Below are 14,323 nucleotides of genomic sequence, written 5' to 3' on the forward strand. Positions count from 1 at the left end.
GCAGATTGAAACACTGCTAACAATAACAACATAATTCTCAATACACAAGAAAAGTTTTGAGGCCACTTGTCATTTTTTTCCAGCCTCTCATGTAAAAGAATTACAAAAACCTTGTTTAGAAATATTAATTAAATGCATATACTGATTACACTCACATACATAATGTATGTGACTCCAACGCAACATGAAGTAATGATATGAACATATTGCAAATACAGGGCTGCGAGCGAGTTTGTTATAGAGCAGTACATCACAGAACACTCATTATTAGTTAAGGAGGTTCTAATATGGAATAGTAAAAATGTGAATTGATAACAGAGCTTATTTAAAGTGCTGTATCTTACATATATTGATATACTGTATAATTATGTTTGTGTTTACTGGTTTTGGACATGTTCCCTCAGATTAAACTGAATATAACTTTACCTCCACTGAGGTAGATTGGGATGTGGTTAAAAGTGGATAAGATGGGCCTACACATAGGTTTATTAAAAAGGTATTGTGTGGGGATCAAAAAAAGTTTTAGTAACAAAGCTATGATTGTAAAATTGCCAAGCTGATATACCTTAATACCACTATATAAAATATTACTTGAAATTTGTGATGGGCGAATTTGTCCCATTTTGCTTCACCACAAATTTCGCAAATTCGTGGTGAAGCAAAATTCAGAAAAGTGGCGAAAAATTCACGAAACTGGCGAAAAATCTACGATTTTGACGCCGGCAACAATTTGAATTCAAAGTTGATGCCAGCACCCATTACAGTCAATGGCCATCCGTTTATTGTTGTGGCAAATTCACAAATTTATTCGCCGGTGGCAAAACGGACAAATTCGCCCATTACTACTTGAAATGTTTGGTCTCTTGCCAGTTTAGTGATCACAGCCTTGTAACTAAAAAATCCCTGTTTTGAAAGTGTATGCACTTGACAAGACTAAAAAGGACATAGTTTTGCACTAAAAAAAAATACAACATTTTGATGGGTATGGTAATATGTACTTTTATGCTTGATAAATGATAATCTTTGCGCTCATGGCTTGATTTATGGATATTGCTGGAAAATTGCCTGCTGTTTTTTTGTATTTCCAGTTTCCAGTTGACTTTATGACCACTGTTGTTTATATGAGCAGTTCTGAATAACTTGTGGGCTCCACGCCCACTTAAAGGGCACCGTCACCCCAACAAAATAATTCCAAATCCTATTTTATCATGTTAGTCAAGTAAAATGAACTTTAATTACACTGTAAAAATTATTTGAATCTTGTTTCCTTCCATCTGGGAATTCATAATTACAGCAAGCAGGCAGGAGCCATTATGTGGACACTGTTATTAAGGCAAGCTTTGCATCATCTCAGAATCTTGTTTGTGCACCAGAAAGAGGGACCTGATGTCCATCCCCATGCACTGGCTACACAAATGGTGAAGAGAGAGGGGGAATGTGGGGAGAGCAGTGACATTTAGGAAGTGCTGAATGGAAAGTGAAAGTACAGTAATTGCTTGCCCCTCCTCTATGTCTTCTCCTCTCAGGGTGACAGGGGATTTTTTTAGTGTAACTTTTTTTTGTTGATATACATAGGCATCCAAGGGCATCCCCTATATATAAATACAATCCTGAACACATGAATACATACAGGTATGAGGGTTCTTTCTGTAATTTGGAACACTAGACCTTAAATCTGGTAAAAATGTATGTACAGACAAATACAAGTGGTTCTATGCAAACAACCCATTATCAATATACTATATTAAGGACATTGTGACATTATCCCCCATATGTAATAAAAGGCACTAAGTTTGCCCAGGAGCAGTAAACCATGGCAACCAATAAGATGTTTTCTTTTAAACAGGTGACCTGTAAATGCTACATTCTTATTGGTTGCCATGGGTTACTGCTCCTGGGCAAATTTAGTGCCTTTTATTACATAACCCCCAAAGTGCCTTAAGCTACCAAATAAGTGCCTTAAGCTACCAAATAACTGCTCCTGGGCAAACTAAGTTTGCCCAGGAGCAGTAAACCATGGCAACCAATAAGATGTTTGCTTTTAAACAGGTGACCTGTAAATGCTACATTCTTATTGGTTGCCATGGGTTACTGCTCCTGGGCAAACTTAGTGCCTTTTATTGCATAACCCCCAAAGTGCCTTAAGCTACCAAATAATGCCATCCACTTTAAACAAAACAGGGATTGTTTGTCCATATTTTGCAAAATATTAAAGCTGGCTAACTTCAAAAGTCATCCCTGGTCTGGCCAGTCCTACACAACAACTCCTACAACTGATCATTCATTATACATTTTACACACCCCATGGCCGGCATATTTGCATACATACGTGTTTGTTTACTGCTGCCTTTCTAATTAATGCACTTGCTAAATATTTATAATATATATTTTTAAATATTATGCATTTTCAGGATTACACCCTATTATTTTTATGTATCCATTATTAATTTTGCTTAGGGTTTAATGGCACATGGAATTAGTAACTGATTAGGCACTAGACTAGCTGTTAAAGTGTAATGAAACTGTGTTACCAGAGCAAAAGAATCCACACATGAGAATGGCTTTGGAGCCAAGCACAGCAGGTTGGTGCTTTTCTCTTGAGCTGCATTTGTACGTTTAATAGTTTCTCTATTGTACAGTACAGTCAGCTGCCGCTCACAGTCAGGATGATGGGAATTGAATGTTCAAGCTAGAAATCTCTCTTGGGGTTCCCCCTAAGGGGTTCAATCCAAACTGCAGGGACTGAGACACGGGGTGCGAACTGGACACTAATTCATTCCATCTGGTGCAATTCCAGACATCTCCTGAGAAGGAAAGAGTGCAGCTCTTGGCATCAATTGGCTAATTCAATTTAATTCTACAGCATTAACCTCTGTCAGAATATTCATGAGCATCAGAATGAGAAGCAGTGGCAGAAGCAGACAGAATCTACTTGGAGAAAAGCAGCATGCGAGTGAACAAGGTCCCTGCAACGAACTACCACAGAATATCGATCTGTAGCCTTCCCATTCAGCCCCTTTCTTTGAATACTTAGGAGGGAGACAGAAGACTATTTGCAGGGAAGCCTGCAGAGACGCGTATGACATCTGTATGAAGACTGTTTAAGGTTCATATCAAGTCAGTGTGCTGGGAGAAAAAGTGGATTACGATCCTGAGGTTCTTTTCAAGGGGAAGTAAACAGAAAGAGGTAAAATAACTTAACCTTTAATTTTATTGCAGATCTGTCCTCAGTTTCTTGTCTCCCAGTTTACCCCTCTCTTCTTTTCAGTCTCTCCTTCCCTTCCTCTCCTTGCATCCCTCTATATCCCTTTCCTAAATTCCTTGCTATGCCTTACTAAGGTGCACATGTATGGCAAAGAAATATCTACTTTAATGATTTCTATGTGCAAGTTAGACTTTTGCTAAGGTGAACGTTACCCTATAGGAAATGAAGGTGTGGGGGGGCTTGAACGTCGATTGCTTTTATTTGTAAATATCTGGGATTAGAACAATCCTTGGAAGGGAGCAAACAAGGGAAAAATAACAGCATAAAATATTCACATACATTTCTTAAGAAAACTTATTAACCAAGTGTTACCAATAAGTATATTTTTACCTCCTTAATGACAATACCAAATGGGATAGAGAGAATTGGAGATGGAGAGTTTATAGAACTGAGGCCAGCAGGAACCTCCTTATTGAGGAAACCCCAGTTTGATTATACAGGATCCGGCAGCATGCGAGCACTAAGTAAAACAGCCAAAAACAGACAGACATAGATAGTGAACCTGCTTTTGCTTTTCTTTCTGTACAGTAAGAGTTGATCGTAATCATTGCATTTGCATTACATTTGTCACAAGATGTAACTATTTGGTGTTTACACTTATTGCAAATTGTAAAAGTGTATTAACTGGGAAATGCACAGTGTTGCAAGGATGGCATTTACTAACCTTCAAGCAGAAGGGGGGTCATTTTAGGGGGAAAAAAGCAGATCTTGTGGATAGGACTTGGATACCCACTGGTATGGAATAAAACTCAAAATTGCCTTAATAGGTACATAAATATACTACTTTACTATATGGCACTACCCTGCACAGACAAGGGTCTTTTACTTCTCTGACTTCTCTGTACTTTGTATTTTCTGTCACTTCATTTCTGCTGTGTGCAGTCTTTTGTCCTATCCTGTAAACATGCTACTTATGATTGTGTCCTGCTGATTATCTTCTCAGTACATCAATCAATCCTTTGTGCCATTTACCAGCATACAATCTTTCTTTACATAGCATCTCTCCTGTAAAAAAATGTAACACTATGGAGTTAACAATTAATTCAATCAAAAACATGGTTTTGATACAGTATGACTGGTAGTGGAGAGGTGGAAAGCAGCAACACTGTGCTGATGCATGGAAGGGTTAATCCTGGCCAAATAACTAATGGAGAATACAGAGAAGCAGCAGGAGTTTACAGGACTGGCCAGGACACTTCACATAGAGAAGCAGCAGTGCATGACTAGAGAAAGAGAATGAAAGTAAAACGGATACACTGACCAGTTATGGGGTTTTAAAACAGTTTATTTGCACTGCTCCCATGTCTGAGCATCTGAGTAGAAGAAATATTTAATTATATCTTAGTCCTACAAGCAGTATAGCAGCTCCACCTAATACAAAAAATATATTGTTAAATCAATTTTCTATAAACCACTGTTCAATGTTCCCTTAAAAATACACTTTCCTAATTCACAGCACTACCTTCCCCATACCTTAATTCCGTATTTTGTAGATAACAAATTTCATCCCAAAGATCCATTGCTTGCCTGCCTAATTACTAGGGATTTTGTGGACATAAATTTGCAGGAATGCTGGGGATTATGAGACAATGTCTGCAGCAATAATGGAAAATGTGCGCTAATATACCCAAGAATACTAAGGATTTTATGCATATGTGACTGTAATAATATTGGGGATTATTATCAAATACGCTTCCAGAAATAATCGGCAATATGTTCCAATCTACATGCAATAAAATACTGATGATTTTATGCACATGTGCCTATAGTGATATTTGGGATTGTACGTATATGCATCAGTAAAGTATTTTACAGTAGGTTTACTGGTGATCATATGACAAGTGCCTGCAGGATTACTGTGGATTATGTGGCAACGTGTATGTAAAAATTCTGGGAATAATGTGCTAAATTTGTGGGAATGCTGGAGATTATTTGTGATTGTGCCTGCAGGAATTGTGAGATTGTTTTTAAATATATATATATATGTATCCACAGAAATGCTGTGAATATAGAGTACAATGTAACTTTGGGATTACAGGTATAATGCTCATATGTGTCTTCAAGAGTTTTGTAGGTTATGTGGTGAGGTACTTGCAGGAGGACTTGGGGTTATGTTCTGATGTGCCTGTAGGAGGCCTGGGGGTTATGTACTGATGTGCTTATAGGAGTATTGTGGGTTGTGTGCAGATGTGCCCTTAAGAATACTGGGAGTTGTGTGCAGATGTGCCCTTAAGAATACTGGGAGTTGTGTGCAGATGTGCCTTTAGGAAAACTGGGAGTTATGTGCATATGTGCTCATAGGAGTACTGAGGGTTATGTACTGATGTGACTGTAGGCGTACTGGGAGTTATGTGCAGATGTGCCTTTAGGAGTATTGTGGGTTATGTGCAGATGTTCCTGTAGAAGTACTGGGAATTATGTGCAGATGTGCCTGTAGGAATACTGGGAGTTATGTGCAGATGTGCTTGTAGGAGTACTGGGAGGTATGTGCAGAAGTGCCTGTAGGAATACTGTGAGTTATGTGCAGATGTGCCTTTAGAAATACTGGGAGTTATGTGCAGATGTGCCTGTAGGAGTACTGTGAATTATGTGCAGATGTACCTGTACAAATACTGTGAGTTATGTGCAGATGCGTCTGTAGGAGGGATTTGCCTGTAGGAATACTGGGGGTTATGTCTGTAGGAGTACTGAGAGTTATGTGCAGATGCGCCCGTAGGAGTACTGTGAATTATGTGCAGATGTACCTGTACAAATACTGTGAGTTATGTGCAGATGTTACTGTAGGAGTACTGTGAGTTATGTGCAGATGTACCTGTACAAATACTGTGAGTTATGTGCAGATGTGCCTTTAGAAATACTGGGAGTTATGTGCAGATGTGCCTGTAGGAGTACTGTGAATTATGTGCAGATGTACCTGTACAAATACTGTGAGTTATGTGCAGATGTTACTGTAGGAGTACTGTGAATTATGTGCAGATGTACCTGTACAAATACTGTGAGTTATGTGCAGATGTTACTGTAGGAGTACTGAGAGTTATGTGCAGCAGTGCCTGTAGGAGTACTGTGAGTTATGTGCAGATGTACCTGTACAAATACTGTGAGTTATGTGCAGATGTGCCTTTAGAAATACTGGGAGTTATGTGCAGATGTGCCTGTAGGAGTACTGTGAGTTATGTGCAGATGTGCCTGTAGAAGTACTGTGAGTTATGTGCAGATGTGCCTGTAGGAATACTGTGAGTTATGTGCAGATGTGCCTGTATGAATACTATGAGTTATGTGCAGATGTGCCTGTAGGAGTACTGGGAGTTATGTGCAGATACTGTATGCCTGCAGAAGCACAGTGGGTACCATTCTAAAAGTTATTATTTTCTACCCCCAGCAGGTTTTATCTTAATCTTACAGTTATCGTTAATACACTAAGTAAAGAAAGGACAGCCCAATGATGTATTAATGCTAACTATCAATCTAAAATGACTCTAGCATAAAGCCTGTACATAGAGAGAATGCAAAAGTGGGACACAGAAAAGTAACTTGATTAAAATCAGAAACAGAACACGCAGTATTTCCCCTTTAAACTTTAGCTGGTAAGATATAATGTGGAATAATGCACCCTTAGTAAATTAACAAAAAATGCTTATTATATTAAATAGGCGCAGCATGCTTGTTTTGTATAATCTGCTGATTTCAGGCCATTGGACAAGGTCCCTCCTGGGCTGTAACCCTGCCTTATCATGCTGCTCCCTGCAGCCAATTTACTGATCGTTATATAAACTGTAATTAGTTGAACTTCTCGCTTATAAGAAATTCACTAAACATTACCGTAGAGTTAGGATTTCTTGTTTCTACATTAGGAACAAGGACAGCTTGACCTCTGCTGGTCGTTCATTAGCACGTGGACATCGCCTTCAGGTCGACCTGCATATGTTAACTTCTTTATTGCAAGATGTACCTGCAGCAGCATCGGGGAGCAATCGGGAGGTCACCTTGCACTGAGAAAACATCATAAAATACAATTACATCCACTCTGATTAGGAAAGGCAAAGTGACTGAGATTACAAAATAGTTACTAGTAGTGTCTGACTAAGGGAGCAAAGCACCCATTGCTTGGAGGTTCAATCATCTGGCCAAGGATAAGAATAGAACACTTTCCTCATTAAAACATATTTTCTCAATTTATTATGCCCCAAAGCTGTTCCAAGTCCGAATCCAAAAATACGCCATCTTAAATCTGCCAAATTCATGTGAAAGTCAATGGCAGATGTCCCCTTAACCATTTAAAGATGTTTAAGAGTTTTCAGGGTTTGACGCTGGTTTTTCCACGAAAACTCAAATTTATCGTGGTTTCCGGGCATCAAACGCAAAAAATTTAAATTTTTTTTGAAATCTTTTTAAATAATTTGCCCTTTAAATAAGGGCAAATTGTGGATTCTAGTTTGGTCTGCCTTTTTTATTTATAGAAAAATTTAATTTTGATAATTAACCCCCTTAAGGTGGCCATAGACTTAAAGATCCGCTCGTTTGGCGACATCGCCAAACGAGCGGATCTTTCCCCGATATGCCACTAAACTGCGTGGCTATATCGGGGGTAATTCGAGCGTTCGGCCGTATGGCCGATCGATGTCGTGGCCAGATATCGATCGGGAAGACCTGTCGGAAGCCCCCATACACGGGCAGATAAGCTGTCAAATCGGTCCAAACAACCGATATCGGCAGCTTTATCTGCCCGTGTATGGCCACCATTAGTCTGCGGATAGAGTTAAGGTTGAATTTTAGCAAATGCTCTTCAGTGCTTATAAAATCAGGCAGCTGATTCTGAGAGCAGCCAAGGGGGGCAGATCTCGTCTGATGCTGGTTTTTCCACGAAAACTCTAATTTATCGTGGTTTCCGGGCATCAAACGCGAAAAATTAATTTTTTTTTTAAATTTTTTTAAATAATTTGCCCTTTAAATAAGGGCAAATTGTGGATTCTAGTTTGGTCTGCCTTTTTTATTTATAAAAAAATTTAATTTTGATAATTAACCCCCTTAGTCTGCGGATAGAGTTAAGGCTGAATTTTAGCAAATGCTCTTCAGTGCTTATAAAATCAGGCAGCTGATTCTGAGAGCAGCCAAGGGGGGCAGATCTCGTCTGTTTAAAAAAACAAATACATAGCAAGGCAGCTTCTGCCAAAGCTTGCTGTAAACACTGAATAAAGATTTCATTGTAAGTTGGTGTGACTAGAATAATTATGCAGTTAATTGTTCATTCGGATCTGAGCTTCTGTCATCAGTTTTGTTGTCTAAGTGGTATGTTCAATCATAAATCTGAGAACTCCGTGATTTTTTTTTTACCTTTTTACCATCCTTACAGTAAAGGAGAGAGGATTAATTTGTATTTTAATGTAAAATCTTTATTTATTTTATTCTACCACTATTTCAAAATAATGGTGACTAATATAAATAAAATTAATACTGCCAATACGTGGAATGCAAACTTAAAATATGTAAGTCCAGTAATATGTTAAAAGGGTCATTTACCTTTAAATTAACTTTTTGGTATGATGAAGAAAATTATATTCTGAGATAATTTTCAATTGACTTTAATTTTTTTCTCTTTGTGGTTTCTGAGTTACAGTATTTAGCTTTTCATTCAACAGCTCTCCAGTTTGCAATCTGGCTGCTAGGGTCCAAATTACCCTAGCAACCATATATTTATTTGAATAAGAGACTGGAATATGAATAGGAGTGGGCCTGAATAGAAAGCTGAGTAATAAAAAGTAGCAATAACATGTCATCTGTAAACATGTTTTTAGATGGGGTCAGTGACCCTCATTTGAAAGTTGGAAGAGTCTCAAGCAGAATTAATGCAAATATTTAAAAAAAAAAACAAAGACAAAAAAAAATGCTCAGACTAATAATGAAAAAAAGCCACACACACACTACTCCCAACAGATCAAAAGTTTTTATGGGATGTGTTTTTATGCATAACATTACTGATTCCAGAATTCACTATTGTACCCTTTTAAGCATGCCTGGAGTCTTAATAAATCATAAGCTTGTTTGTCTGCTACCCAGCAAATTGTACCTTTGATGTTCCAATAACCATTTTATAAATTAAGTGCACTTACTGTATGAGAGCAGTGGTTGATTGACTAAAATGATTACCATAGAGAGCAGCACACCCACAGATCACTGTTCAATATGCTTAGAAACTGATCCAGTTGTGCATTCTGTATTGTCCCTACTCACTCATATATGTAAGATACAAACAAAAAGCTGGTCTACTGAGTATAACTGTGAGTAGGCAAGCAGGAAGGATCATTTTTGTTGAAAGGGTACATATACCTGTATACAAGTATTGCGTAGCCAGTTGTTGCTGGAATGCCACTACAAGCATTCTCAAGCATATTATCAATGATTTAAGCATGATAGGCGATGTAGTCCAAAAGCCACCAAGATCGAATTTTAAAGTAACTCTGCACAATAACATTTTCCCCATTCCTGTGGGGCGGGCTTTATCAATACAAGAGTATCCTCCAATCCTGGCTGTGCTGTTTGCATTTCACTCTCTTTTTTTTTGTTTCATACGATCAATGCCAATGATTAATCAATATGTTTCTAGCTCTAAAACCATAAAAGCACTATATCCACCCCTATGAAGTTTGATTACATTATAATACCAGCAAGCAAAAATTGCTTGTAGGGTTGGAAAACTCTCTTGCGTCTGTTATTAAACTTTGACTTTTGAAGGGCAAAGGAATGCAAAAACATCAGTTTAAAGAAGCCATATAGCTTCTTTTTCAACATAGTTAGTTATAGATGGGGGGAAGTATGTGCAGAAATTCCCTTTATGTTTAGGGTAAGTTAACCCACCCTATATTGTTTTGCTATTGGATATAGAGGGAGAGTGTGATCCTTTTCATGTTAATAATAGTGAGTTGCAGTGCAATGTATTCAGTGTTATCAGTTGCACAAACTGCCATTTGTAATTTCGTCTGCTTACAGCAAAGTGATGCTTTTTGGATCATTTTATAATGGATTTTTTCTCTGAACACATCGTGTTAATTCATATGTGAGGCCAACAATATAATTTTAGAAGTATTCCATCTATTTTAGTCTTATTTAAACATATTTAGAAAATACCACCATTGTACAATGGATGAGTGAAACCAACTGTGTAGACCTATCCAACATTCAAATTACATACAATTTTTTCCCATGCCCAATACAAGAGGTAAACAGGGCCCTGCTCATTAGAGCCTACACTCTTAAATTATACTACCTTTTATACTAGGGATGAATCCAGGGTTCAGTTCAGAAATCTAGCAATTTTATGCAGTATTTGGATTAATTTGGTCAAACAGGGGTTTTCCATACTGCAGTAGCACTGGCCATCCCCATAAAAATAGAGAGAGAAGGATTCATACTCAGTCTATCAATCTGTGCTGGAGACCCAGCAGAACTTTCCCTATAATAAATTCTGCTTTAGGAATTCTTCTTTCTCTTTTTACTTTGGATATCTTCTCATGTGATAGGTATATACTTTAAATGGATCAGAAAGAGGCCAAACTAGTGGCAAAGCAGAAAAATCCGTGATTAGGGAGAGAGAATCTACAATATATCTGCATTGATCCCATAAGCTTCAGATTTATGCATTCATGACGGTGACTCCTCCATCAGTTTTCTATTCTATGTACATCTTTGCCTCATCTTTTAGCTATTTGTCCTCCTAGATTCTTTTTGTTTCCTAACACAAATCTGTTCATTTTGTAAATGTAATCAATAGAAACTAAAATAACCTCATTAAACTCTCATTTAATTTTTACACTCTTGTTTACATTCATGAATTTTTTGCCTTACAAATTGCTATTAAATACATTGATGTGATTTAAAAATTGAATGATTTTGTTTGCTGTGTTTCTGTTAAGCGTTTATCTAATGCACTCTCGTTGAACCTTTTAGATAGCTGGTCACTGATGCTATCATTTTTAATACAACACAATTGCTCTGACCATCAATGTATCTCTAGAATCCCTGGCATAAAGACAGAGCTAGTATTTTTTTCATAAATGAAGTAGAGACAGGAATATAAGTTCCAAAAAGTACTTTTTAGCCCCTCTCATACCCAGAATGAGGTACAATCAAAACAATTGATATGTCTGCTAAATGGCCTAAACCCATACCCTTTGCTGCCCTCATCCCTCTTTTATTGTGTCATAGGTATTTTACCTTAGCTTCCATGTGTAATTTAAACCTATCCCAAACTACTTGTTTATTGGTTGCTATGGATTACAATACTTGATGCAAACAACAACTTTTTTTATCCTCTAGGTTCCCAAGGAACCTTAGTGTAATTTGCATAATGTATTTAACTGCTTTCTGTTTGCTAGGGCTTATTTAGGATTTAGTAATAGAACAGAATATGATGGAATATGAATAGGGGAGTCTAATTTCTCTTCCTTTACCAGTGGTACCCCCACTAGTGTAATCTTGTGTATTCAGAAACAAACAAAACAAACATGAACAGACATTCCACTCTGGGGAGTGTTCCATCATGGAATTTATTCATCAAGATAAAGGAGGTCATTTACTAAGTGCAGATTTAAGAGGAAAGTGCAAAAAAGCTTGAAATAAGTTCAAAGGCCTTCATTCACTCTATGAATACAGTGCTGCCTTTTAGTAGTGCTGTATTAATGAGGAGCGGATGGGGAGGAGGAGGAACATATATGCCCACACAACTTTTCGTCCCCTAACTTGGGTGTCAATTAGACACGCAAGTTAGGTAGTTTTGGCTGGCACATGTTGCAATGGAGCCCTGAACTTGCCCCCTGCCCTACGGCTTTTGTGCCCCTTCATTCTTGTAAGAGAAATTACTCACCAACGCCATTCTCTTCGCCATTCTTCGATCCAAGATGGCGTCACCCAGTCCTCCCTGTGGTTCCTCCTGGTCACAGCGATGTGACGCCAGTGCCTTCTCGCCCGCTGATTGGACGCCAGTGCCGGAATGGATGCCGGTGTCAGAATAGGCGCCGGCATCAGAATGCCAGCATCGGGACGCCAGCGTCATGGCGCCACTGCGTCCATTTTGGCACCAAATGAGACCTATTTAAGGAGCCTGAAGACTACAAACATCGCCCAATTATAGGTTCTACTTCGTGTGTACCTGGGTGTGTTATTATGCATTGATTCTGATCTTGACCTTTGCTTGTTTATCGTCTATTGAACTCTTGCCGCCTGAACTGACCTTGTTGCCTGGACTTTGACCATTCTTTTGCCTAATCCTATTGTACCTCAAACTGTGCTGGCCTACAGCTTCCTCTTTGGTCCGGTACTCCAGTCTGAGCCTTCGGGCCCTTACAGTACTCTAGTACTTGCAACCACAATGCAAGCATCTATTATCTTTTATACATTTTGCTGGTACACCAACTGCTTCAGGATTATGTTTCAGAATGAATTAGTAGGCTGGTCAGTAACGTATTGATTGTGTAATATATGTATTAAAGTTGAGAAAGCACTGTTTTAAGTTTTATTGTTTTAAGTTTTACTGTTTTACATTTTTAATCTACCTGGCTGAAAAAAAGCTTTTTTTGAAGGGGAATGCTACAGATTCACACATTTCCATGGAATGAATAGTAGAGGATCTAAATAAAAGATAATTAATACAATATATGACTAACAATAAAATGAAAGCATTATAGTGGGCAAATTTGTACATGGGCAGTAACCCATAGCAACCAATCAGTAATTAGCTTTTTTACAGCCAGCTGCAGGTTGAACGCTGAAAACAATCTGATTGGTTGCCATAGGTTACAGCCCAGGAACAAGTTTGCCCATTATTTAGAAATGAACCCCAATTACTTTTTGGTCAGCCATGCAGAAATGTATGTTTCAGGCTGGATAAAGTAAAATAAGTAATAATTCAATAAATAATAAAAAGCAATGGAAAAATTTAACTTCCTCTTTAAATTGACAAAACCTGGTGCAAGTTGTTGTTTGTGGTGGGGTCAGTGAGGCTAACAAGCTTACTTAGTTGTTGGCTTAAAAAGAGAGAATCTTAACTCAAAAGAATTAAAATAATAGGCAAATTATTGAAAATCTGCTTTGAATAGATGCACATAAAACACAATATGTAGATAAGCATCCTTTTTTGCACCCCATATTTATGAAGACACCAAAGCTGTTTTGGTAAACACTGTCAGCCACAGGGATACGTTTTGAAGGAATTTTGCCTAAAACAGTCCAATTAGTATGCCCCTTTGTTTTTAATTAGGCTGTGTTTGATTAGAGCCTTTTCTCCAACTGAGAAATGTTGTTTGCATGAGCAAAGATAAAGTAAATGTGCCCTTCAGAGTAATATAACTAAGTTTCTCTTGTCTGACATGTCAAACTTGGTTAGCAAATGTGTTGCATTTATTTAAGAAGTGAACAGCAAAGAAAATGGTGTCAATATATATTTAATTTTTTCATGTTACTTAAAGTAACACAAAAAAAGCTTAGTTTTCTGTATAATAGTATGTGTATAAAAATTCAGTCCACTAAAGAGCTGTTTTCATGGCTCTCTGACAATATAATACTTTTTATTTGTTGTTTTCAGAGCTATGGTCACTTCTGCACTTTAGTGCTAGCAAATGGAAGTTAAAAGCTTTGAAATAATATTACCTTTTATAGTTTAAGTGTCACTCCCACTTAACTGTGATACAAAGTTGCATCAGCGTGGCAGTTGGTAATCACACTGCTCCCATTTCAGTCCACACAATATATTCTGTTTGAACCAAATGGACATTTTATATACTCTGTATAATTTACTTAGTCATTTTCACTTGATCTTAATAGTATGGTACTTTGAAATGCACCCAGTTGGATACTTGTACTTTTCAGGATTGAAATTACCTGTCATTCAAGCTTGCAGATATATATATATATATATATATATATATATATATATATATATATATATATATATATATATATATATATATATATATTTATATACTGTATATCATATAACCTTCTTTCTGAGCTACTAAAGCATGTGCTTATGAAAAATTCATATTGCTGGACAGTACTGGTTTAATCTAA

At 37.5% G+C, this 14,323-nt stretch overlaps 1 protein-coding gene across 1 annotated transcript in view; it reads left to right on the forward strand.

The window, feature by feature from the left end:
• Positions 1-2,646: 2,646 nt before the first annotated feature.
• cdh20.S (cadherin 20 S homeolog) overlaps positions 2,647-14,323 on the forward strand; it is a 265,825-nt gene continuing 254,148 nt past the window's right edge. The window contains exon 1 of the mRNA XM_018269486.2: positions 2,647-3,187. The gene's annotated coding sequence lies outside the window, so the exon portion shown is untranslated. The remainder of the gene's footprint in view (positions 3,188-14,323) is intronic.

This window comes from Xenopus laevis, chromosome 6S (genome assembly GCF_017654675.1).
Source record: "Xenopus laevis strain J_2021 chromosome 6S, Xenopus_laevis_v10.1, whole genome shotgun sequence".
NCBI classification, from domain to species: domain Eukaryota; kingdom Metazoa; phylum Chordata; class Amphibia; order Anura; family Pipidae; genus Xenopus; species Xenopus laevis.